We start from the raw sequence: 23,353 nt of genomic DNA on the forward strand, positions 1-23,353 counted from the left end.
CATTTTTCTAGATGTAGTCCCATAACATAAAAATAGCCCCATAACATCAAGGATCTACCGTCATATTTTACAGTAGGTATGGGGTTCTTTTCTGCTCATGCATCCTTATTGAGATGCCAATCCCACCACTGGTGTGCATAGCCAAAGAGCTCTACTTTCATGTCATCCAACAAATGTAAACATCTGGAGTTTTCTAAAAAAAAAAAGGCATTGGACCTTGGATTGGCACCGGTGCTTTTGGTTAGATGAAAATAGAGCTCTTTGGCCACACACACACCAATGAAAAGAAAATAACCCCGTACCTACTGTAAAATATGGTGATGGATCTTTGGTGTTATGGGTCTCTTTTGCTTTTTCCTGATAATTCCCTGGGGCCTTTGTTAAGGTCAACAGCATTGTGAACTTTACCCAGTATTTAGCCAAAAAACCCTGGTTTCCTCTGCCAGGAGGCTGACATTTCCAGCAAGACAAGTTCACTGATGACACTGCCTTGATCAGCCTGTTGCAGGATGACGAAGAACACCATGGCCCGGGCCTAAATGACATTTTAGAGTGGTGTGATTAATCACACTTGGTCCTCAATACCAATAAGACCAAAGAGATTTGCATAGACTTCAGGAAGGATAAACCACCTACCTCTGCAACATCTATCAGAGATCAGAACATGGAGATTGTAGACGAATACAAATATCTGGGTGACCTCTTGGACAATAAGCCTCAGTGGAGTAAATGTACAGACTTGATCTACAAAGGGGTCAACAGAGACTATACTTCTTAAAAAGCTGGGATCTTTTAATGTTAATTGTACTATACTCACTCTGTTTTACAAATCTTTCATTGAGAGTATTTTAACTTTTTGTATTGATTGTTGGTTTGTCAATTCCACTGTCAGTCAGAGAAATATGCCAAGAAGGATTATCACCACAGCAAGCAAGGTGCCTGGATGAGATCTTTATGGTCAGGGTCCTCTGCAAGGCTCACAAAATAATTTTAGAGCCAAGCCACCCCCTGTACCCGGACTTTGAACTACTCCCCTCTGGGCGCAGGTATAGGGCACCCCTTGGCAGGAAAATCAGAACTAGACAATCATTTGTGCCAGGTGTGATAATCCTCCTAAATAGCTTGGGCTAATGTTCCTATCAACCCAGTAAGGCCAGCAGGGTAGTCTCTTTTTATTGGCATGTAACTGTTACAAAACAAATTGACAATACAACTTTTGTATTTAAAACATGTTTTTTTTTTTACCGGGTAAGTTGACTGAGAACACATTCTCATTTACAGCAACAACCTGGGGAATAGTTACAGGGGAGAGAAGAGGGATGAATGAGTCAATTGTACGCTGGGGATGATTAGGTGGCCATGATGGTTTGAGGGCCAGATTGGGACTTTAGCCAGGACACCAGGGTTAACACCCCTACTCTTACAATAAGTGCCATAGGATCTTATATGACCTCAGAGAGTCAGGACACCCGTTTAACATCTCATCTGAAATACAGCACCCAACACAGAGCAGTGTCCCCAATCACTGCCCTGGGGCATTGTAATATTTTTTAGACCAGAGGAAAGAGTGCCTCCTACTGGCCCTCCAACACCACTGCCAGCAGCATCTGGTATCCCACTGCAAGCCAGCAATGGGATGCAGGGTGGTATGCTGCTGGCAATGGCATGACACTGCAACAAAATTTCCCCATGGGGACAATAAAGTCGGTAAAGTAAAGTAAGACAATCACAAACACACATCAAAATCCACGAAGGTTAATTGGCAAAAAACTAAATTGTGTCCGGACTTCAACCCCTTTAAAAACCTGTGGTTTGAATTAGAGACAAAGGATATCAAGGATCTGTAAGGATTTTGTATGGAGGAATGGCTAAGATCCCTCTTAAAATGGGTTCCTCAACTCATAAAACATTAAAGAAAAAGGTTCGTGCCGTTTTCCTCGCAACGTGAGATATTGATATGCATTGTAAACAGGGGTGTGAATTTTGACCCCTACATTTTTCAGCAATTATATTAGTATACAATAATATAATTTCCCAATTTTGGGGGGAGCACACAACATAGCTCAGTATTTGAATGATTTATTTTCTACATTAATTGCTGCTCATCTTTATCAAGGGTGTCAATAATTTCAGACCCCACTGTGCACATGCAACAGATACAGTACTGAAATTCACACAGCATTATAAATGGTGCCAAGTAAACACTGGTCTACTGTGATAGATGATTAGCACAATAATTAACATCATTAACCAAATAATTACAGTTCATGTGTCGTGCACTCAAGCTCGCAACACTGCATGTTGAAGACATCTTTTACTCATGACCATATGTCCACCTCATAGGAGGTTATTGGAAGAAAAAAAACAGACAACGAGCAGACAAGTACTCTTCAAGTTACTGTATAATGACTCCGTGTTCTGTTATTCAAGCCTGAAACCAGGGCGGCAGCACATCATCCTCAATGGACTGTTTCATCCATCAAATGTAAAAATATATATTTTTTTTAAATAATAACATCCGTCTTCTTTTCCTTCACACCAGCTTCCTTTAATGCAGATCCTCGGGGCCTTGCTGCACCACAGAAATACACCCTGCTGGGAGTCCCTCCATCGCTGCACAACCTGGATACAGCATTAGACTACAGAAATCAATAGACATCCACGACGGAGCAATTCCAATGGGAATACAGGAGTTCATATTGCACACCGCATCCCTCCATTCACCTTTTGCCCCATCTGACTCACCACCCCATTCCCATGCCATTCATATGTGAATGTACTGTACATCATTTGTTTTGGACTGCAGCTTCACCCTGTCCACCATTTTGAAAGAGTTGCTGTGTGATCCTCCTGAGCTACTAGGTTTACCGTTTTCCCTTTACAGATACAGGTGGCTGCAGGCACAGATGTTTTAACATGGGTCATTAATTAGACATTCTCCCCTGCCTGACTCACTAGCTAGCATCAGGTGCCTGCTATGATCCAGCAACTCCTTTACTGCAATATGTTTCTATAAGAAAACATGCACAATGGGTCTGCCTGGTCCAATCAATCCACGCCATGTAATGACGCAATCAATCACTAAGGCACATGTATCTGCTGACACACAGCCTGTGGCAACTTACACAGTGACACCTGCAGTAATGTTGTGGATCTATGGCATGGCTCACACCTGCGTGTATTAGATGTGCAGCCAAGGGCCAACTGTGCCTTTGTGATGAAAAAAAGTTGAGTTTGATTATTTTGACTGATATGAGGTAAAAATAGATGTGGTACTCTTTATTTCGACTCTCTGTGATCAATTGTAGCAATGGCCTACAGTTTGTCTTCCCCCTGAAAAGAGGATAAATGGGTCAAAAGAAAACACATTGGGTTTGTTTCCGTTTTCTCCTCTAATCGATTTTCTGCTCCGGGACTTGAGCTTGTTGAGCTAATTCTTGGACCACTTGTCAACAGTTTGTCAGACATGACATCTGTGGCAGGCGAGAAAGATTTGGGTCCATCTACTGACTGAAGTCCAACTGGAACTTTCAATACGCTTACCTAATCCATTGCTTCACATGTCTTCCAAGCACTTTCATTTGTATATTGTCATTTGGCCCTTTAAGTACCATGAGGGCTGCAGAGTAAATTATTGATCGGTAATCTGTTAGTGGATCTGTTAATAGTTAATCAGTCTGATCTTATCCTCTTGTACTCTGGACCCATCTATTGATACCGAGCAATATCACTGATATGTGATTATGGTAATCAATTATTCAGAATGACTAAAGTGGCAATCTCTTTTGGGAGATTTCATAAATGCTCATCTAGACCGGTTTGAACAGCATGCCTCCATGGCACAATGATAGAGGAGCAGAACGTGAGAGTGAGTGAGGGATGGGGGGATGGGAGAGGAGATTGGAGCTCTTTTCAAAAGGGGCTGGATTCACATGTGATCTGAGAATCATTAGTCAGAGTGAGCCTCTCCTCTGCCTGCGTGTGTGTGTTTGCCTCCCTTCAAGTCAAAATGTATTTGTCACAAGTGCCGAATACAACAGAATACAACAACCTTACAGTGAAATGCTCACTCACAAGCCCTTAAACAACAATGCCGTTTTAAGAAAAATCACAAAAAAAAGTAAGAGATAAGAATAACAAATAATTAAAGCGCAGCAGTAAATAACAATAGTGGGGCTATATACAGAGGGTACCGGTACAGAGTCAATGTGTCAATGTGCGGGGAAGAGTAGCAGCAGCAAAGGAGTAGCAGCCTCCTGTTCAGTCTCACCTTCACACACCATGCACTGCTGAGCCTTGAACTCACACTGCGATAACCTCTTCTCTCTCACCATTGCACCTCACACTACTCGCCCCTACCAAGCATCCCCTCCATAACAGTAGAATACACATCTTGATCCCCGAGCTTGAAGACCTGACGGTGAATTGCACAGAATTCTACGTCGGGCAGAAATGAGCATTTGGATCAGGAACGTTTGCTCTCACAAGCTCTACAAGGCAGAATGATGAACAAGAATTATACTTTACTGGTTGTCCATATTGTTGGTTCTTTCACAGGTAGGAATGTGAGACATGTATTTCCGTTTTTTAGCTTTAATACTGATGCAATGCGCACGTGACAAACACTTGCACATTATGGCCGGGCAAACACTTCCAGCTGATTGCGAGGAAACGTGCTTCAGTTGGTTATAGTTGACATATTACGCATCACGCGCAATGCTTCACAGATTGAAAATAAAAGCGACGGAACCTAACGACACGACAAAAAGTTGGGTAAATAACATTTTCCTGTGGATACCCGTGCTAGAGAGCTCTTACCAACTCACCCCCTCTCATCCATCAGCCACAGGAGCCTCATGGAAATGACAGCTCTCACCTGATCTTCCACCAGTGAGGTGACAGGCAATCTAGGAGGAACTGCAACGTAATAACCGCAGCCATCTTTTACAGCTCTGGTAGATAAGTCTTCGTGTTTAAATCTAGCGGCTTCACTCCAAACCTATTAATGTACTGTACCTTTTAAAGGAGAAATCCACAAACAACCACTCAATCGTTTAATTGACCATGTTAAATAACACCAATATGTGATAGCAATATTTTCTGTGAACAAATGTTCCATTTTGGTGTTGTAATAAAAGTTTGGTAGCAACATGGAAAATCATTTTGGAAATATGTTGTATGCAGCTCAAGTCAAAAACCCACAATGCAATGCTCTCTGTCTATGGGCTGGCTAGCTCGCTGTCTAGCTTGCAAACGTAGCTACACTCAATAATACCAAAGACAATATCAGCATGTAAAGTAGCTAGTTAGTTCAGTTTGTTTAGGCGATGCTACAGCTATCAATTTAGGAGTCTGCAATCTGTAGTGGCTTTGCTAGCACACCTCCCCATTTTTGGCGTGTTTGTTTGCCCCACCAAGATTTACATGCTAAAATCGCCACTAGGAATGACCTAGGGAATCGATAAAACATCACACAGAGATGCACAAAAACAATATAACATTCAAAATGGGTGAACCTTTCATTTAAGCATTAAAAACCGACCATGGTGGAATACAACTCTCGCATGTCCCTAGGTGGGTATAATAAGCTGATCGTTTTCCAACTCCCTTTATAATGTTGACTGAGTGCTGGTCTAAGCCAAAATAAATATCTCCCTTCGAATTTTAATTTCCTAACATTTACTTTCTAACGGAAAGACCTTTTAATTCTCCCAAAATAAGTGTTGCGTATTAATCACCTTTGTTTTTGCTCGGAAATTACACCAGATACGTTCACATCTATTCAAATGCTTGTGCTTCTAGTTCTGACTAAAACTACATGTCCAACAGATGCCCTTGAACAAAGAAGGGAGACCACGTTGTGTGAAGTAGAGAGCTCTTTCTCTTTGATATTTCTGGCTCCAGCTCTGGGCTTGTGGGAAAAGGTGCGATCAATCACATTTGAAGTGTTTGATTGCTACTAAAGGTGTGGTGATGCAGACAGCAACCACGACAAGACCACGGCAAAACAACAATACTAGCAATCTCCCTGAGCTGTCCTTGTCCTTGTTCCTCTATGATTTATTAATTGGATCCATGGCTTTTGTTTCTTTGTGTCTGACTCAGAAAAAGTGGGAAAGGTAGGGCACAGCAACTCACAGAAAATAAATGTTGCAGCAGCCTACACCTAAACATTATCGATCTGACATGCTGTATGGGATGAAAACAAGAGGATTTTTTTTTCAGTCCGATCAACTGTAGAATACCGATTACCACCGCAGCTGCTATGCTACAGCCAATGTGCCTTGTCCCCTTTACCACCAGGCTAAGTAATGTTATATACATATATTCATACCTGGTTAGGAACACACATAAATAGGCTATAAATACATCAATCAACTTCTGAAAATGTAAATGTGATCAAATTTGGTTTATATTTAATTGGGTTGGCTAAGCTACCTTGACCTTTTCAATCCAAAATGATTGACTTACCTGAAAGGAATCAATGAGTTACTTTTTTTAATTACGTAAATGCTCTGTGTCCACACATGCATGTTCCACACGCCAAATTTGTCACGGCAGAAGCATTGGAGAAACAGTGTGCTACAACTTCAACAGAGGCTTGTGCGATGCACTGAATATAGTTAAGCAACTACAGAGTGTTGTGGAAATGTATTTCAGACACAATAACTGTGGATTGACAATGTGTCCCAGGTTCTGGAGGAGCACTATTAGTGAAAGGTTAATGGTATTCTCGTTCTGAGACACAGTGCGAAAAGAAGGGGGATAAAGAGGGGAGGAGGAGATGCAAGGATGAAAGGAACGTATGACAGACAGATGTACACAAAGTGCCGGTTGGCGACAAGGGCCTTGAACATTATACAATGTTCCCGAGACAATAGCAGTGTTCCTGCTCCATCTCTGTCCCTCCTCGTCCCCCCTTACCTCCTAACACATCTCCCCTCCCGTCCAAGGGCTGCTCTGATGTAGGGGTGTGAATGGTTGGAAGAGAGAGAAAAGGGTAATAGAAAGATAGGGTAGATAGCGAAAAGAAGACCCTACTGGGCTATGTATTCTACCTGTTGGGTTGGATGTTGTATCCAACAGGAACACTTCAACATTCAAGCATGTGAAACCTAACATACTTCAAGCCTTCGACAACAGGTAGGTAGGTAGCTATTTTGGCTTGTCTCTGTGGTACTGAGGGAGTAACAACCAGCTTGGTGCGACTGGGGTGTTACCATGAGCTGTTAACAATTCACGTGTTGTGTTGATGGCAGGTCCTCTCTACAAGTCTGTTTGCATAAATACAGTGTACAAAACATTAAGAACATCAATCAATCAAATGTATTTATAAAGCCCTTCTTACATCAGCTGATGTCAAAGTACAGAAACCCAGCCTAATGCCCCAAACAGCAAGCAATGCAGGTGAAGAAGCACATCTTCCTAATATTAAGTTGCACCCCCTTTTGCCCTCAGAACAGCCTCAGTTCGTCGGGGCATGGACTCTACAAGGTGTCGAAATAGTTCAACAGGGAAGCTGTGGGATTGGAGTCATGTTGACTCCAAATCCCACATTTGTGTCTAGCTAGCTGGGTGACCTTTGGGTGATGGACCATTCTTGAGACACACAGGAAACTGTTGAGCTTAAAAACCCCAGCAGGGTTTGTCTTTCCCATTCACCCTCTGAACGGCACACATACGCAATCCTCAATTGTCTCAAGGCTTAAAAATCCTTCATTAACCTGTCTCCATCCCTTCATTTACAGAGACTGAAGTGGATTTAACAGGTGATCAATAAGGGATAATAGATTTCACCTGGATTCACCTGGTCAGTCTATGTCATGAAAGAGCAATGTTTTGAACACAGTGTATGCGTGTCAGTGTGTATACATGTGTGTGTATAATAGCTTGTGTACTGTGTGTAAATGTATGCAGGCATGTGTGTTTAGTGTTGGCAGCATGTACAGAGATGATGTTGACATGGATTAATGTATTGCCACGAAGGGACAGCTACAGTTGAAGTCGGAGGTTTCCATACACCTTAGCCAAATACATTTAAACTCAGTTTTACACAGTTTCACAATTCCTGACATTTAATCCTCGTAAAAATTACCTGTTTTAGGCCAGTTAGGGTCACAACATTATTTTAAGAATGTGAAATGTCGGAATAATAGTAGAGAGATTTATTTCAGCTTGTATTTCTTTCATCACATTCCTAATGGGTCAGACGTTTACGTATACTCAATTAGTATTTGGTAGCGTTGCCTTTAAATTATTTAACTTGGGTCAAACGTTTCCGGTAGCCTTCCACAAGCTTCCCACAATAAGTTGGGTGAATTTTGGCCCATTCCTGCTGACAGAGCTGGTATAACTGAGTCAGGTGTGTTAGCCTCCTTGCTCGCAAAAGCTTTTTCAGTTCTGCCCACAAATTTCAATAGGATTGAGGTCAGGGCATTGAGATGGCCACTCCAATACCTGGACTTTGCTTTCCTTATGCCATTTTGCCACAACTTTGGAAGTATGCTTGGGGTCATTGTCCATTTGGAAGACCCATTTGCAACCAAGCTTTAACTTCCTGACTGATGTCGTGAGATGTCGCTTCAATAAATCCACATATATTTTCCTCCTCATGATGCCATCTACTTTGTGAAGTGTACCAGTCCCTCCTGCAGCAAAGCACCCCACCACATGATGCTGCCACGCCTGTGCTTCACAAATGGGATGGTGCAAGCCTCCCTCATTTTTATCCAAACATAACGATGGTCATTATGGCCAAACAGTTATATTTTTGTTTCATTTAGCAGACACTCTTATCCAGAGTGAATTACAGGAGCATTTAGGGTTAAATGCCTAGCTAACAGATTAAATGCCTAAATTAACAGATGATTGTTCACCTAGTTCACTTGGGGATTTGAACCAGCAACCTTTCTGTTACTGGCCCAATGCTCTTGAATGCTAGGCTGCCTGCAGTCCCACCCTGTTCAAATTATTACGCACATATCATAAATAACTTCCTTCGTTAGCCGTTCATCTGTCTGTCTGCTCTATGTGTGAGCAGCCATAGCAACTGCTCTGTTTGTCTGCTGCTCAGCGATCATGAGACGGTTGCCTGCACACACAGCTGACAAATTAGGAGAGTTTGGCAATGAAGTCCTTCTACTGGAAACCGGAGACAAAGGGCTGTGAGTCATAGGTTTAATCCTATGAAAAGTGGGATGAATACGGAGGGTACGGGGCAACAAAAGACAAATGATTTTGGAAATAAAGGGCTGATAAAGCGAGGGGAAAGTTTGCGGGACTCCACCTGGAGGTGCAGGTCACGAGTGGACAACCATACCCTCTGCCCGAGACAATACCGGGGAACCAGGGTTCGGTGGCGGTCCACTTGTCGTCGATACCCAGAGGTGGTCTTGAGAAGAGCCGACCAGTCTCTCTTCCAGGTATGACGACAGTGGCGGACAAACATCTGGGCCGAGGGGATATGCCAACCTCTTCCTCCAGGAAGATGGAACACTCAGAAGGAGAGAGCCTAGTGGCAGAGCAGGGGAGGGTGTTGCGGGAGTTTTCAACCCACCTGAGTTGCTGGCTCCAGGTGGTGGGGTTGTCGGAGACAAGGCATCGAAGAGTTGTTTCCAGGTCTTGATTGGCTTGCTCCGACTGACCGTTGGACTGCTGGTGGAACCCAGAGGACAGACTGGCCGATGACCCAATGAGCATGCAGAACGCATTCCAGAACCAGGACGAGAAGTGAGGTTCCCGGTCGGAGACCATGTCCATCGGGAGCCCATGGATCCGGAAGACGTGCTGCACCATGAGCTGGTCCATCTCTTTGGCAGAGGTTAGCTTGGGGAGAAGAATGAAGTAGGCGGCTCTGGAAAACCGGGTAAGACCCGTGACAAAGTCCAGTGATATGTTAGACCAGGGATGTTGAGAGGACAGGCAGTGTTTAAAGAAGACCAGCCGGAGCTTGCCGAGGAGTCTTGTTCTGCACACAGACTGTGCAGGCGGCGACAAGCGTGAAAACATCCGAGACCATGGTAGGTCACCTAAAGCGTTGTCGCACAAAGGCCAGGATCCGATGGGAGCCGAGGAGTGGACAGCGTCAGGCACGAACATCTGGTTATCTGGGAACGCTCCACCTCACTGACCTGCTTCCACATTCCCCAGCTGATTGTCATTGCCATTGCCAAACACGAGGTGGGAAGGTTGGTCTCGGGGTCTGAGGGTGTAGCCGCGGGACTATAGTGGCGTGACAGCGCATCTGGCTTGATGCTCTTGGATCCTGGTCAGTAGGAGAGGGAGACTGACGGGATGGGCCAGTATGAACCAATATGGAAGCAGTGGTAAAGAGGTGGTTGAGGTCCCGAAAGCCCAGTCAGCAACTTGGAACCATGTGAACGGAACCTTGAGAGAGGTGAGTGCAGACAGGGGGGAATCCAGGGTGCTGTAACCCCGGATAAAACCGGCGATAGAAGTTGGCAAATCCCAGGAAGCATTGCAACTGCACTCTGGCCGTAGGCTGGGGCCAATCCACCACCGCTCTTACCTCCACGGTAACCAAGGATGTGGATGGTGGAGCAATGGAATTCACATTTCTCTGCTTTCACAAAAAGCTGGTACTCCAGGAGGCACTGGAGGGCCTGTCAGACGTGGATCATGTGTTCTTGAGCTGAGTGGGAGAAAGCAAAGATGTCATCGAGGTAGACAAAAACGAAACGGTTCAACATGTTGCTGATAATGTCGTTAACCAGGGCCTGGAACACAGCAGGGGCGTTGGTAAGTCCAAATGGCATGATCAGGTGTTCGTAGTGGCCACTGGCTGTGTTGAAGGCAGTCTTCCAATCGAGATCCTGGTAATCCGCGGGAATGGCAGAGAGGTCTGGGGCAACTTCCGAGCCCACAGGAAGACGTCCCGGGACAGGCTGCACTGACTTCAGACAATGGGTGGCAGAACGGGCTACAGCCCATAATGACACTAGCAGTCGTCTATGATGGGATTGTGTCACTGGAGCCAAGAGAATCCCAATACCACAACCTTCTCCCAGGCAGACTTAATCAGCATAAATTGGATTTCCTCGCTGTGGTTCCCTGACACTTGTAGGTTGATGGGAGTGGTATTGTGAGTGACCCGGCCTATAGAGTGCCCATCCAGCACACTAAAGTCCATGGGAATTCAGAGGGGCTTAGTGGGAATGCCCAGCTCGGACGCCAGGGTAGCGTCCAAAAAACTTGCCCCCAGAGTCGATGAGTACCCGGAGAGATTGACTGGTTCCCCCACAGCAGGATGGCATGGAAAGGGGTGTGACTAAGGGGAGAGGAAAAGTTCTCCGTATGGCCCACCGGAGTACTCGCTCCTTCTTGATGAGCTTGGGTTTTTAATGGGCAGGAAGCTACGAAATGGACTGTAGCTCCATAATATACACTGCCTGGTATGGAGTCCCTCCATAAGACACTGCAGTAACTCCTCGTGTCTTCCAAGAGGTGGCTCATTGCAGGGAGACAGCATTGTGGAGCTGGTCTGTGTCTGCTGGTTCAGTCATGGCCAGTTTGTACTAACAGAACTCAGGATAAGACCCAGATACAGACAGTTAGAGTCACAGATTATTATTGACCCAAACAGGGGGCAGGCAAAAGACAGGTCAAAGGCAGGCTAGAGGTCCGTCACCCAGGGCAGAGTCAATAAGGTACAGAACAGCAGGCAGGCTCGTGGTCAGGACATGCAGATGTTTGTAAACAGGTCAGAGTGAGGAAGGTACAGAATGGCAGGCAGGCTCAGGGTAGGCAGAATGGTCAGAATCGGGGGAAACTATGAAACAAAACTTTAGATTGCAGGGAGACGGGAAAACACGCAGATTAGACCTGACAAGACGAACTGGCAACAGACGCAGAGAATACAGGTATAAATACACTGGGGATAATGAGGAAGACAGGCGACATCTGTAGTGGGGTAGAGACAAGCACAAAGACAGGTGAAACAGATCAGGGTGTGGCAGAAATGCTCCATGCATTACATATTTCTACCCCCCCCCCCAAAAAAAAAAAACTTTACCCGTACTGCCCATTCCTGTGAACCGTCGATCCTGTCCCAAACTTGACTCTAGAGCTTCACTCCCATTCCTGATGGAATCCCAAAAAACCCTGTTCCCATGTCAACCTCTAGTCCACACATCACATCAGACTACGTATGCACAGCCTCCATCAGACCACACCTCCATCAGACCACACAACATGACAACACAAAGAGTCAGAACTGTTAGATACAGCCTTTGAGTTCCTTTGAATTGGAGAATGTGCCTGGCATACCATCTCAGCCATTTTGAGCAATATTTTCCACCCACTGAGTGCTACTACCCTACCAGTGGTTCAACAAGCATATGGGAAACTAAAACATTGTTTTTTCATTGCATTCATGTTCAAGCTCTTATAGGTTCTCCTCATGGCGATAATGATTTGTTTTTTGCTATTTTATTATGAATTCCATTAGCTGTTGCTAAACAGGCAGCTACTCCTCCTGGGGTCCACATTAAACATGACATAATATTGAACATTAATAGACAAGAACAGCTCAAGGACATAACTACAGTAATTTAAAAAAGGCACACGTAGCCTGCATATCAATACATACACAAAATATCTAGGTCAAATAGGGGAGAGGCGTTGTGCCGTGAGATGTTGCTTTATCTATTTTTTGAAACCAGGTCTGCTTTTCATTTGAGCAATATGAGACGGAACAGAGTTCCATGCAATAATGGTTCTATATAATACTGTAGGCTTTCTTGAATTTGTTCTGGATTTGGGGACTGTGAAAAGACCCCTGGTGGCATAAGTGTGTGTGTCAGAGCTGTGTGTAAGTTGACTATGGAAACAATTTGGGATTTTCAACACATTCATGTTTCTTACAAAAAGAAGAACTGATGTAGTCAGTCTCTCCTCAAGTCTTAGCCAAGAGAGACTGGCATACTTCAGCCCTCTGATAACAATTAACAGCAAGCTGTGCCACTCTGTTCTGGGCCAGCTGCAGCTTAATAACTAGGTCTTTCCTTCCAGCACTCGACCACACAACTGGACAATAATCAAGATAAGACAAAACTAGAACCTGCAAGACTTTCTTGTGGGAGTGTGGTGTCAAAGAAGACACCAGAATGCACTTCCTCCACTGTCTGCTTCATAGGGCAGGGGTGGGCAAACTTCTTGGCTCGAGGGCCACATCGGGATTAAAAAATTAAATGGAGGGCCAATTGTTTGTTACAATCAATTTGCAGGGGCCTCCTGAGAGGTGCAGCGATCTAAGGTACTGCATCGCAGTGCTTGAGGCGTCACTACAGACCCGGATTCGATCCCAGGCTCTGTCACAGCTGGCAGTGACTGGGAGACCCATGAGGCAGCGCACAATTGGCCCAGCGTCGTCCGGGTTAGGAGAGGGTTTGGCAGGCCGAGATTTCCTTCTCCCATCGCGCTCTAGTGACTTCGGGCGGGCCAGGCGCATGCATGCTGATACGGTCGCCAGGTGTACAGTGTTTCTTCCGACAACATTGGTGCGGCTGGCTTCTGAGTTAAGTGGGCATTGTGTCAAGAAGCAGTGCAACTTGACTGGGTCGTGTTTCGGAGGATGCATGGTTCTTGAACTTTGCCTCACCCGAGTCTGTACCGGAGTTGCAGCGATGGGAAAAGACTATAACTACCAATTGGAAAAAGGGTATAAAAACATATATATTTCTATATATATATATATATATATATATATATGTGTATTTGTTTGTAAATGTCTCGTGGGCCGGATTGAAGTGCCCGGCGAGCCGTACTTTGCCCTCCTTGACCTAGGGGATGAAATCATGTAATTTAATTGTTGCTCCCTTCATTAGAATATCATATCACACACTCCTTTTGCACTCGTACAGTATTGCAACCTCTCTCTGCAATGCCTCAAAGGGCTGCCGGGGTAATGAGTGAGTTTAGGTATGCAATACATCCCAGTATCTCTCCTTTGAAAGGGATGAGGGCCTTTCATTCCCTGCTGTCCCATCAGATCGGAAGTCAGAGATACCTGTCCCCAGAACACACTTTTTATCCCTTACATCAACAGTCGCCCACCACAGGGAACATCTGCTACTTATTGCCTTCATTGTGAGACGCCAGACAGGGGATTCTGTATGTTTGCGCCGTGATGCTCAGGTCATACATTTCCAAGGCCACTCATTTGTTATCGCAGTGAAGTTGTGTTCTGTCTCACCTGTATTGGTGAAAAATCTAACCGGGCATCTAGTCTCCTCAACGTTTTCACACAGCTGGGCCGTCTTGATACAAGCTTTAGCAATAAAGCATCTTTTAAAGCCTCATAATGGTAATATTACCGGAAAACAGGTTTTCTATCTACTGCTATTGTTGGCTCTCCTCCAACCGTGCTACTTTAAAAAGGGGCCAATGACCTTGAGTGGTTTAGGCTGCAAGTAGTAATAGAGGAACTGGACAGATAAAAAGCATCTGAATCGCAAAATCGAATTTGACTTGGCTGGACACGGGGAGAGGGAAGGAAGGGGACAGTCTTGGTTTGGCAAGATAAATGGATTAGATAGGTTAATAAAAAAGGTACTGCCACATACAATATTAACACATTGCTCTGTTAACACGTTATCTGCACCAAGGCGTGTGTGCCCACGATGTTTTGCAAAGCAGCATGAAAGCGAGTGAAAGTTATCCACTTTCTCCCAGGCAGCGTACGAGTAAAATGGAGAGATTGTCAGCCTGCCGAGGGGGTATGAGAAAAAAAACACACACAGCAGTGTGCCTACACAGACGCCCTTCCCTGGGAGCCTCACTGCAATGGAAGCTGCTTGCCCCAAAATCACATATGTGGCTCCTGGCGAAGCAGAGCCCATTCCTAGCCCTGTGATCCAGGAACAGATCAGGTTCCTAATAGAGGCCCTGTCACCGCACACCTCCCCTTTGATCAGCCAATGGAAGTATTCCCCCCCGTCCCCCACCCAACCACCAACACCCGGGACCCTTTTAAATCACACGGTGACTACGACAGTTGGCACGCTGTGACAGCGAGAAATGTAAGAACTCTGCAAAGTTTGCTGTGTCAAAAGGACCTAGAAAAGATGTCAAACACTTTGTATGCAGTGTGTAGACTTTGTAGAGCAACAAGTCTCATTTGAAGTTTTTCAACTGTCACTCGGTGATGCCCATTAACAGAAAAAAAAGAAGAAAAGAGCAGTTTCGGGATAAGTTAAGTTGTTTCACTACAGTACATAAGCATGATGAAGTCACCAGAGAAGAAGTGTCAATGTGCAGAGCTAGGCTCCTTTCACTAATAGAAAGAGACTGCTTGTCTCAGCTGGGGCCCAGGCTGAATGGTAGTCCTCATCACAGAACCAACTGTTGATCTCTGATAGTACGAACTGGCCACAAACAGACAGAGAACACAGGTATAAATACACAGGGGATAATAGGGGAGATGGGTGACACCTGGAGGAGGGTAGAGACAAGCATAAGGACAGATGAAACGGATCAGGGCGTGACAGTACTATCAGAGATCGAGGTAAGACTCAGATGCAGACTGTAATGTTTATTGTGGCAACAGGGGCAGGCAAATACAGGTCAAGGCAGGCAGGGGTCGAAAATCCAGGGTAAGGCAAAGGTACAGGATGGCAGGTGGACTTGGGGTCAGGGACAGGCAGAGTTCAGTAATCCAGAGGTGGAGCAAAGGTACAGGGCGACAGTCAGGCTAAGGGTCAGGCAGAGTGGTCAGGCGGGCAGGAACAGGGTCAAAACCAGGAAGACGAGGAAAGAGAGGCTGGGAAACAATAGGAGCTGAAAGAAACAACGTTGGTAAGCTTGAACGAACAAGACAAACTGACAACAAACTGATAGAGAACACAGGTATAAATACACAGGGGATAATAAGGAGATGGGCAACACCTGGAGGAGGGTGGAGACGAGCACAAGGACAGGTGAAACCGATCAGGGCGTGACAAAGCCTAATTTTCCCTTGACAAGTTTTTATTTGATTTGAGTTTGACTCGACTTCCACGTTACGTTTGCTAGCTTTCTCTCTGAAGTTGTTTCCACCTGGAATATTAACAAGGCCTCTATTACTAGATTGGTTGAACAGTGCAGAAGAAACCATCCAACAGTTTATTTTCCTCATCAAGACCAAAAAAAGTGTTTATTTTACCCCTGCTATATTAGGTTAGCCTCTTACTAGTCTCACAGATCCATACCTGAGATTCAAGAGCTTATGAAATTAGCTAATTTGATGTGCAACTCATTAATGAAAATACACAAAAATGAAATCTAAAGTAATTCATTTATTTAAAAAAAACTCCACCAAGCTGTCTGGGCAAAAGGGCAGGTGCTCAGGCACTGGTTGAGCCCGATCTCTGCTCGTGCCTGCTTACAATAAGAAAGAACACTGTCGTGATCAACAGATCAATAAAGAGGATGCATTGAGGAGAGTGTCGAGGTCGGAAGTTTACATGCACTTAGGATGGAGTCATTAAAACTCATTTTTCAACCACTCCACAAATTTCTTGCGAACAAACTATAGTTTTTGCAAGTTGGTTAGGACATCTACTTTGTGCATGACACAAGAAAGTTTACATACACTAAGTTGACTGTGCCTTTAAACAGCTTCGAAAATTCTAGAAAATGTCATGGCTTTAGAAACTTCTGATAGGCTAATTTACATAATTTGGGTCAAATGGAGGTGTACCTGTGGATGTATTTCAAGGCCTAGCTTCAAACTCAGTGCACCTTTGCTTCACATCATGGGAAAATCAAAAGAAATCAGCCAAGACCTCAGAAAAAACATTGAAGAAGTCTGGTTCATCCTTGGGAACATTTTACAAACACCTGAAGGTACCACGTTCATTTGTACAAACAATAGTACGCAAGTAGAAACACGGCCATCATACCGCTCAGGAAGGAGACATGTTCTGTCTCCTAGAGATGAACGTACTTTGATGCAAAAAGTGCAAATCAATCCCCGAACAACAGCAAAGGACCTTGTGAAGATGCTGGTGGAAACAGGTACAAAGGTATTTATATCCATAGTAAAACGAGTCCTATATCGACATAGCATGAAAGGCCGCTCAGCAAGGAAGAAGCCACTGCTCCAAAACCACCATAAAAAAAGCTAGACTACGGTTTGCAACTAAACATGGGGACAAAATTTGTACTTTTTGGAGAAATGTCCTCTGGTCTGATGAAACAGAAATAGAACTGTTTGGCCATAATTGCCATTGTTATGTTTGGAGTAAAAATGGGGAGGCTTGCAAGCTGAAGAACACCATCCCAACCGTGAAGCACGGGGGTGGCAGCATCGTGTTGTGGGGGTGCTTTGCTGCAGGAGGGATTGGTGCACTTCACAAAATAGATGGCATTATGAGGGGGGGAAATTATGTAGATATATTGAAGAAACATCTCAAGACATCAGTCAGGAAGTTAAAGCTTGGTCACAAATGGGTCTTCCAAATGGACATTGATCCCAAGCCTACTTCCAAAGGACAACAAAGTCAAGGTATTGGAGTGGTCATTCCAAAGCCCTGACCTAAATCCCATAGAAAATTTGTGGGCAGAACTGAAAAAGCGTGTGCGAGCAAGGAGGCCTACTAACCTGACTCAGTTACACCAGCTCTGTCAGGAGGAAGGGGCCAAAAGTCACCCAAACGTCTGACCCACTGGGAATGTGATGAAAGATGTAAAAACTGAAATAAATCACTCTTCTATTATTCTGACATTTCACATTCTTAAAGTGGTGATCTAATTGACCTAAAACAGGGATCTTTTACTAGGATTAAAATGTCAGAAATTGTAAAAAACTGAGTTTAAATGTATTTGGCTAAGGTGTATGTAAACTTCTGACTTCAAGTGTATGTAGTGGAGCTGTGCTCATGTGTCTTGTGTCATGAACATTCATATTTGGTGTGGATCTGTGTGGCTGAAATATAACCCAAACAGGGAAGAAAAAATAATACACACACAGTAAAAAAAAAAAAACATCTTACACCATATCACGGGAACATTGGACCTGCCTGTCAATCTCAGGATCTAGACGATAGCGGAGTTTTCCTTTTCGTGTGAATGTGTCATACCATCACAGAATTAGATACAGCCAGAGCTTATTCTAGTTCTCAGAATCATAAGTACAGCCTAAACCCTAAAATCACATCAAGTGCATCAATAAAAAAAAAGGCCACATAGATTGGCACATCAAAATTTCATGTCAGCGTCCATTACTAGACACGCATGCGGTGTTAATTAGTAGAGGTTACAGAAGTTAGAGTGCCCCTTTTACAGAGTCTCCATATAAAATGGTTGAATCAGACAGATTAACCTTTATATGCCAGTGATTCATCACGAAACCAGAACAAGAAAAGACGAGGATTTGAGGGATTTTCACTAAATATAATCCATAGAATATTTCTTTGGAGGAAGAATTATTGCCATATGTTTGACATTTGCATCTAAAAGCACAAGTAAGAAATAAGTAAGAGTTTCATCTGTAGGTGATGCAAAGCAAATTTGCGTGTTGTGTGAAGCTGTGCTGCTTACTCTGTAACACAAGTAGTATTTTGATTTTTAAAAAGCACTTTAATTTAAGACTATTGAAAAATAAAACATTAATATTGAAAAACACCATTTTGGATTAACAATATATTGAAAAAAAATTGCCTAAACATAATAACCTCTATGGGCATATCAAAGTTCCAGAATGGGATCTCTGCTAGTTTTAAGGTTATGACCCATTTTATAGAGAGAAATTGGCATGGTGCTTACAAAATGGCATAGTGTTTACAAAATGGCATAGACACAAATTGAATCGTAACTCTAAACTAGCAGAGATCCCACTCTGAAACGTTCATATGCCCATAGAGTATTATGTTCAACAATATATAATAAAATGACCAAATCTAAATAAATAAAACATATTAATGTTTACATTTTTCAATATTCATAAGTTAATGCATTCATTTTTTATTGATATAAGAAACAAATCATATTACAGAGCAAGTGGTAAAGCTCTATATGAAACCAATTGTTTCTTTGTAGCACCTACAGATGAATCATTATGCAAGTCTTAAAGGAGGCCTGGGTATTTAACTAGGCAGTTAAGAACAAATTCTTATTGACAATGACGGCCTAGGTACAGTGGGTTAACTGCCTCGTTCAGGGGCAGAACAACCGGCTTTTACCTTTGTCAGCTCGGGTATTCGATCTAGCAACCTTTTGGTTACTGGCCCAACACTCTAACCACTAGGCTATGCCACCCCATTGATATACTATAAATGTAATAGTATTACACTATAACATACGTATTAAAAGTGAACTTTATAGTCATAGCATATTAAAATATATTTTTTAAACATCACACGTGTTAAAAGCTTACTTTAGATTTTATAGTTTTTTTTTCAGTCTTTTAGTACACTAAAGATAAACTATCCACCTTCAATACACTTATTAAAATACTTTAAATTATTTGTTTTCAGTCTTTATTAAGTATACTATATGCTCATTATCATTAAACTTAAAAACACTAATTAAAACTGTACTTAAATTTAGAATATTTATTCAAAATACCAAGTGTTTTTACGTTGAAGGATCACTTTTTTTTCTCCATGAAACTCTAGACAGTGCCTTGCAAAATCATTCATACCCATTTAAATTGGGTTAACAAGTGGGATTAAAATTGTATTGTAATTTACTTTAATGTCAAAGTAAAAAAAAAATTATAATACATATTAGTTACAGTGCCTTGCGAAAGTATTCGGCCCCCTTGAACTTTGCGACCTTTTGCCACATTTCAGGCTTCAAACATAAAGATATAAAACTGTATTTTTTTGTGAAGAATCAACAACAAGTGGGACACAATCATGAAGTGGAACGACATTTATTGGATATTTCAAACTTTTTTTAACAAATCAAAAACTGAAAAATTGGGCATGCAAAATTATTCAGCCCCTTTATTTTCAGTGCTGCAAACTATCTCCAGAATTTCAGTGAGGATCTCTGAATGATCCAATGTTGACCTAAATGACTAATGATGATAAATACAATCCACCTGTGTGTAATCAAGTCTCCGTATAAATGCACCTGCACTGTGATAGTCTCAGAGGTCCGTTAAAAGCGCAGAGAGCATCATGAAGAACAAGGAACACACCAGACAGGTCCGAGATACTGTTGTGAAGAAGTTTAAAGCTGGATTTGGATACAAAAAGATTTCCCAAGCTTTAAACATCCCAAGGAGCACTGTGCAAGCGATAATATTGAAATGGAAGGAGCATCAGACCACTGCAAATCTACCAAGACCTGGCCGTCCCTCTAAACTTTCAGCTCATAGGAACTTCTCAAGGAGAAGACTGATCAGAGATGCAGCCAAGAGGCCCATGATCACTCTGGATGAACTGCAGAGATCTACAGCTGAGGTGGGAGACTCTGTCCATAGGACAACAATCAGTTGTATATTGCACAAATCTGGCCTTTATGGAAGAGTGGCAAGAAGAAAGCCATTTCTTAAAGATATCCATAAAAAGTGTTGTTTAAAGTTTGCCACAAGCCACCTGGGAGACACACCAAACATGTGGAAGAAGGTGCTCTGGTCAGATGAAACCAAAATTGAACTTTTTGGCAACAATGCAAAACGTTATGTTTGGCATAAAAGCAACACAGCTCATCACCCTGAACACACCATCTCCACTGTCAAACATGGTGGTGGCAGCATCATGGTTTGGGCCTGCTTTTCTTCAGCAGGGACAGGGAAGATGGTTAAAATTGATGGGAAGATGGATGGAGCCAAATACAGGACCATTCTGGAAGAAAACCTGGAGTCTGCAAAAGACCTGAGACTGGGACGGAGATTTGTCTTACAACAAGACAATGATTCAAAACATAAAGCTAAATCTACAATGGAATATCCAGGTGTTAGAATGGCCAAGTCAAAGTCCAGACCTGAATCCAATCAAGAATCTGTGGAAAGAACTGAAAACTGCTGTTCACAAATGCTCTCCAACCAACCTCACTGAGCTCGAGCTGTTTTGCAAGGAGGAATGGGAAAAAATGTCAGTCTCTCGATGTGCAAAACTGATAGAGACATACCCCAAGCGACTTACAGCTGTAATCGCAGCAAAAGGTGGAGCTACAAAGTATTAACTTAAGGGGGCTGAATAATTTTGCACGCCCAATTTTTCAGTTTTGGATTTGTTAAAAAAGTTTGAAATATCCAATAAATGTCGTTCCACTTCATGATTGTGTCCCACTTGTTGTTGATTCTTCACAAAAAAAATACAGTTTTATATCTTTATGTTTGAAGCCTGAAATGTGGCAAAAGGTCGCAAAGTTCAAGGGGTCGAATACTTTCGCAAGGCACTGTATAGTCATTGCATAAGCATTCAGCTTCTTTGTTTAGGCAAGCCTAAATTAGTTCAGGAGTCAAATTTAGCTAAGCAAATCACAGAATATGTTTTTTTTTATAATATAATATAATAATAATATGACTAACATGTCCTCTGTCCCCCATGTAACATCTGTAAGGTCCATCAGTCAAGTATTTAATTTCAAGAACAGATTAAAACTACAAAGACTAGGGAGCCTTTTGAAAGCCTCATAAAAGGGAAGTGGTTGATAGATCGGTAACAATATGAAATCAGACATTGAATATCTCAAGCATGGTCGAGTTAATAATTATGCTATGGATTATGTATTAAACATATCAAAGACCCAGTCGTCCTTCTGAACTGAGCTGCAGGACGGGACTGAAACTGCTCAGGTTTTGTACCATGAGGCCATTGTGAACATAAAACAGTTAAGAGTTCAATGGCTGTGATTGGAGAAAACTGACGATGGATCAATAACATTGTAGTGACTCCACGATAATGATTTAAATGACCGAGTGAAAAGAAAAAAAACAAATATGCAGAATAAAATGCTTTCCAAAACATACAGTACATCTTGTATGAAACAAGGAACTAAAGTAATACTGCACAGCTAAAAAAACATGCTTCCTGAGAGTATACTTTTTCATATCCCAAGACAATATACTTTCCCCAAAAAATATTTAACTTAAAATGTCCACAAAATATATTTAAAAGCTACGCGCATGTGCACAAACATTTGCATATTACCCAGCATCCTTTACTGCAGCTTTAGTTTTGATTTATAATATTATATTCTTCCTCATATTTACCTTATTCAAATGTTTTGATGTTCACTTACAATTGACACATTTTATTGATATGTTAATGCATTACCATAATGTGAACAACTGAAGCATGAAATACTAATAGTACACAGTTCTTAGGAGTGCTCCGTATAAGTTGCTGAACCATCTACAGCTGCTTTGTAAATAACATGTTAACATTGGCTGAGAAGATCCTCGTCAATCAAGGTGGAAGTGTATTTGTAAAAGGAAATTTGAAACACATACAGTTTTTTTGTAAAGAAAATACAGGAATTCTAATTCAAATACAATTTCAGTATATTGACCTTTGTCTTCCTTCCCTTTTTTCACATTTTGTTACATTACAGCCCTATTCTAAAATTAAATGTCATTTTTAAAAATCATTCTACACACAATACCACATAATGACAAAGCCAAACACAGGTTTTTAGATTTTTTTGCGAATTTCTTAAAAATAAAATACCTTATTTACATAAGTATTCAGACCTTTTGCTACGAGACTCAAAATTGAGCTCCGGTGCATCTTGTTTCCATTGATCTTCCTTGAGATGTTTATACAACTTGATTGGAGTCTACCTGTGGTATATTCAATTGATTGGTCATGATTTGGAAAGGCACACACCTGTCTATATAAAAAGTTCCCACAGTTGACAGTGCATGTCAGAGCAAAAACCAAGACATGAGGTGAAACCAATTGTCCATAGAGCTCCGAGACAGGATTGTGTCGAGGCACAGATCTGGGGAAGGGTACCAAAAAATATCTTCACCATTGAAGGTCACAAAGAACACACTGGCCTCCATCATTCTTAAATGGAAGAAGTTTGGAACCACTAAGACTCTTCCTATAGCTGGCCGTCTGGCCAAACTGGTAGAGAAGGGCCTTGGTCAGGGAGGTGACCAAGAACCTGATGGTCACTCTGACAGAGCTCCAGAGTTCCTCTGTTGAGATGGGAGAACATTCCAGAAGGACAACCATCTCTGCAGCACACCACCAATCAGGCCTTTTTGGTGGAGTGGCCAGATGGAAGCCACTCCTCATTAAAAACCTAACCCACTTAGATTTTGCAAAAAGGCACCTAAAGGACTCTCAGACCATGAGAAATAATATTCTCTGGTCTTATAACTGGGGCAAAGGTTCACCTTCCAACAGGACAATTACCATAAGCACACAACCAAGACGTCACAGGAGTGGCT

General features: G+C 42.6%; 1 protein-coding gene across 8 annotated transcripts in view; it reads right to left on the minus strand.

The window, feature by feature from the left end:
• zgc:172282 (leucine-rich repeat and fibronectin type III domain-containing protein 1-like protein) overlaps positions 1-23,353 on the minus strand; it is a 105,567-nt gene that overhangs the window by 69,363 nt on the left and 12,851 nt on the right. The window contains exon 1 of one of the 8 annotated variants that reach the window (XM_035791659.2): positions 4,827-4,966. The exons of 6 other annotated variants lie outside the window; for them this stretch is intronic. The gene's annotated coding sequence lies outside the window, so the exon portion shown is untranslated. Of the gene's footprint in view, positions 1-4,818; positions 4,967-23,353 lie in introns of those variants that run through there. One more of the 8 variants, XM_035791658.2, reaches the window with a different exon arrangement.

Source organism: Oncorhynchus keta, chromosome 18 (genome assembly GCF_023373465.1).
Source record: "Oncorhynchus keta strain PuntledgeMale-10-30-2019 chromosome 18, Oket_V2, whole genome shotgun sequence".
Classification (NCBI taxonomy): Eukaryota; Metazoa; Chordata; class Actinopteri; order Salmoniformes; family Salmonidae; genus Oncorhynchus; species Oncorhynchus keta.